Source organism: Sinocyclocheilus rhinocerous, unplaced genomic scaffold (assembly GCF_001515625.1).
Source record: "Sinocyclocheilus rhinocerous isolate Xijiao unplaced genomic scaffold, SAMN03320098_v1.1 scaffold1439, whole genome shotgun sequence".
In the NCBI taxonomy this organism is placed as follows: domain Eukaryota; kingdom Metazoa; phylum Chordata; class Actinopteri; order Cypriniformes; family Cyprinidae; genus Sinocyclocheilus; species Sinocyclocheilus rhinocerous.
Window position 1 is genome coordinate 151,072 of NW_015651494.1, and position 4,364 is coordinate 155,435.

Genomic DNA, 4,364 nt, shown 5'->3' on the forward strand with positions numbered 1-4,364 from the left:
TGTGTGTGTGTGTGTGTGTGTGTGTGTGTGTATAAAGACAGCTTATTTTACTTAGTATTTATCAAATTCACTGTTTGTAGTGCATACTGTGTAGTTTGTAGTATGTAGTTTGTAGTGCACAGTCTTTAGTGTGCGGTGTGTGTTGTGCAGTGTGTAGTTTGTGTAGTGTGTAGTGTGCAGTGTGTAGTTTGTAGTGTGTAGTGTGCAGTCTGCAGTTTCTAGTGTGTAGTTTGCTGTCATTAGTGTCTTGTGTGTAGTTTGCTGTCTGTAGTGTCTAGTGTGTAGTGAGTAGTGTGTAGTGTGCAGTGTGTAGTTTGTAGTGTGTAGTGTGCAGTCTGCAGTTTCTAGTGTGTAGTTTGCTGTCTGTAGTGTCTTGTGTGTAGTTTGCTGTCTGTAGTGTCTAGTGTGTAGTGAGTAGTGTGTAGTGTGCAGTGTGTAGTTTGTAGTGTGTAGTGTGCAGTCTGCAGTTTCTAGTGTGTAGTTTGCTGTCTGTAGTGTCTTGTGTGTAGTTTGCTGTCTGTAGTGTCTAGTGTGAGGTGAGAAGTGCGGAGTGTAGTGTGCAGTGTGTAGTTTGTAGTGTGTAGTGTGCAGTCTGCAGTTTCTAGTGTGTAGTTTGCTGTCTGTAGTGTCTAGTGTGTAGTGAGTAGTGTGTAGCGTGCAGTGTGTAGTTTGTAGTGTGTAGTGTGCAGTCTGCAGTTTCTAGTGTGTAGTTTGCTGTCATTAGTGTCTTGTGTGTAGTTTGCTGTCTGTAGTGTCTAGTGTGTAGTGAGTAGTGTGTAGCGTGCAGTGTGTAGTTTGTAGTGTGTAGTGTGCAGTCTGCAGTTTCTAGTGTGTAGTTTGCTGTCATTAGTGTCTTGTGTGTAGTTTGCTGTCTGTAGTGTCTAGTGTGTATTGAGTAGTGTGTAGCGTGCAGTGTGTAGTTTGTAGTGTGTAGTGTGCAGTCTGCAGTTTCTAGTGTGTAGTTTGCTGTCATTAGTGTCTTGTGTGTAGTTTGCTGTCTGTAGTGTCTAGTGTGTATTGAGTAGTGTGTAGCGTGCAGTGTGTAGTTTGTAGTGTGTAGTGTGCAGTCTGCAGTTTCTAGTGTGTAGTTTGCTGTCATTAGTGTCTTGTGTATAGTTTGCTGTCTGTAGTGTCTAGTGTGTATTGAGTAGTGTGTAGCGTGCAGTGTGTACTGTGTAGTGTGCAGTGTGTAGTTTGTGGTGTTAAGTGTCTAGTGTGTAGCATGCAGTGTGTACTGCATAGTTTGTGGTGTGTATTGTCTAGTGTGCAGTGTCTAGTGTGTAGTTTGTGGTGTGTAGTGTGCAGTGTCTAGAGTGTAGTTTGCGGTGTAGTGTGCAGTGTGTAGTGTGTAGTTTGTGGTGTGTAGTGTGCAGTGTGTAGTTTGCGGTGTGTAGTGTGCAGTGTCTAGAGTGTAGTTTGCGGTGTAGTGTGCAGTGTCTAGTGTGTAGTTTGTGGTGTGTAGTGTGCAGTGTGTAGTTTGCGGTGTGTAGTGTGCAGTGTCTAGAGTGTAGTTTGCGGTGTAGTGTGCAGTGTATGGTGTGTACCCGGCCACCTAGGTCACTGTGCCCCCTCACCTCTGGTAAGCACACCACCATGTCCCCGGAACGCGATTTCTACCAAGCCCCCTTTAGAAATGCGAATGCAGTAGCGCGCAGTGTCTAGTGTTCAGTGTCTAGTGTGCATTGTCTAGTGTGTAGTATGCAGTGTACAGTGTCTAATGTGTAGTGTGCAGTGTGTATAGTCTAGTGTGGGTGTATGAAAGGACTCCAGCAGGAACTGTGTGTGTGTGTTTAGTGATAACAGCAGCTAGAGGAGTGACTGCGGTTCGGACTGGATAACTCCAGGTTAAGCAGATGATAAACTCCAGCGGGACATGTCACATGCCCTCCGGACGCTCTGTGGGCCGTTTTTCCATCTGCAGTGAAAACAGAGCGCATGAAATCTTCAAATCCCCCAAACGAGCGCAGATAGTAAGCTGTGGGCGTCTCCAGAGAAAAGAAAAACGACTGGCTCCACAGTGAATCATCTGCCAGAATCACTGCACACGTCATGTTTTACAGCCGAAATATGATTTTTCTGCAGCCGTGGGGATTAGACACGGCTCTCTAACTCTAGTTATATGAGTCTCTCCTGTCGGCAGGAAATCATGTGTCATTAAGCAGAAAACTGCTTCCTGTGTCACGCTCAGAGAGGACAGGAGAGCTTCATCTGATCATAAAGATCCAGTATGACATCAAAGCACACGTGATCCGTGTTCAGCTCCTGTGACTGAGAGTGTGGAATTTGAGTTTGTCTGATAAACTCCAGGAAAAACACAATCGCTCTTACACAAAACACAGAGACTATAAATACAGCAGTCTGCTTTGGTCAAGGCTGATGTTTTGTGTGTTTGTATCCTGTGGAAGTGAGACTGAATATTTATTTGACATAAAACAATGAGTTCTGCTTCTTATGAAACTTCAGTCATTTTCACTGCGTATATGTTGCTGTAATTAAATTGTATTCAATTACTTTAATTGTATTACATTTATTGTATTGATTTGATTAAATTGCAAAATCCATACACAATTCAGAGTTTTCTGGTCAATAATATTGTTCTCAAAACATTAACACAAAAATGTAATTTAACCATTGTTCATGGAATGTTTTATTTCAGAAACATTTTAGTCGTTTGTCCAAAGTTTTTTAAATGTAACTACTTGTTTCAGAACATTCAGAGAACACTCAAAGGTAACGTTCGCAAAATGACAAAATGGAACATTCCCTTAACATTCATATAACCAAGAAAAAACATTTTTAAAAAACCCTACATTCAGAAAATATACAGAAATAACATTGAATGTTAGGGAACGTTGGTACGATAAGATTATTTATGCACTGAGGTTTTTTCTGAAATGTTCTAGTTGGACGTTCATCTAACATTGTTTAATGTTCAGAGAACATTCAAAAGTAGCGTTCACATAATGTTTGCAAAATGATAAAATGTTCCCTTAATGTTTGCATAACCCCAAAAAAAAAATTCAGAAATAAAATTTTCATCACTTAATGGAAACCTTACCAAAATGTTCTTAGAACATGTTTTTGTTAGCTGAATATTAAAAGGTATTAAAATCTGAACAATAAAACCCCTTTGTAGATTGTATTATCACTCACTCGGCAACACACACAGATATATTCAGGTGAATTTTATGGTGAATATATGAATAATTTGTCATGCTGGACCGGTCAGGATTTACACAGATTTCAGAAATATATTGTAGGCTATATATAAAGTAAAAGAAAACCTCTGCACACAGTGAATCTGTGCTTATGAAGACATCACTGTAATATCTCCATCATCACACACCTGTTCGCATGACTGCTGCTAATTCAGAGAGAGACTCCAGTAACCGGCCCAGATGGAGATCTCACGCCTTTAAAAAGCGCCGTATCTTTTTACGCTGAGCGTTTATGAGCTCCAGATGGCCGCGGCGCTGCTAATCTGAAGAATGATTTTACACAACAAACCCAGCAGCTCTTATGAGCTCCGGTAATGAAGTAAACGTGCCGTTAACCCAGAGGAAATCACACTGCTCTTTTACTGAGCTGCTCGCGTCAAATCAGCACGAACTGTGCGTTACACACAGCAGATGCACAAAACCATCAGACGTTCACACTGGTTCTCTCTCGCGCTCTCTTCACAGGGATGACCTACAGTATATTTGTAGGCCCAAACCTGGAAACGAGTTGCATTTCAGCACTTCCGGTTCCATCGTCCTGAAGTTTTTAGGTTATAAAAATGTTGTAAGAACATTGTTTTGAAATGTTTCTAAAATGTTGAAATGTTCTTGATTATGATGTTATTTAAAAGTTGCAAAAACTTTTCTTACAGGATTCAATTTTTTCTATTTTCACCCAAAACACAACATTAGTTGAACGTTTAGTTAAGAACATTCTAAGATGTTCTCGAAATGTTAGCACAAAAACATCCATGGAACCTTTTTCATGTATTTGGACATTTGTCAAACATTTTTTTAAATGTAACTACTTGTTTCGGAACATTCAAAAGTAACGTTCTCATAATGTTTGCAAAGTGATACAATTGAATGTTTCCTTAACGTTAATGCATAACCAATAAATAACGTTCAGAAAATAATATTTTAGGGTGAAATATCACTTTAAATAAAAAAAATAAAAAAACTAAATATGTGACCCTGGAGCACAAAACCAGTCTTAAGTGTCAATTTTTTTCCAAATTGAGATTTATACATCATCTGAAAGCTGAATAAACAAGCTTTCCATTGATGTATGGTTTGTTAGGATAGGACAATATTTGAAAATCTGGAATCTGAGGGTGCAAAAAAATCTAAATATTGAGAAAATCA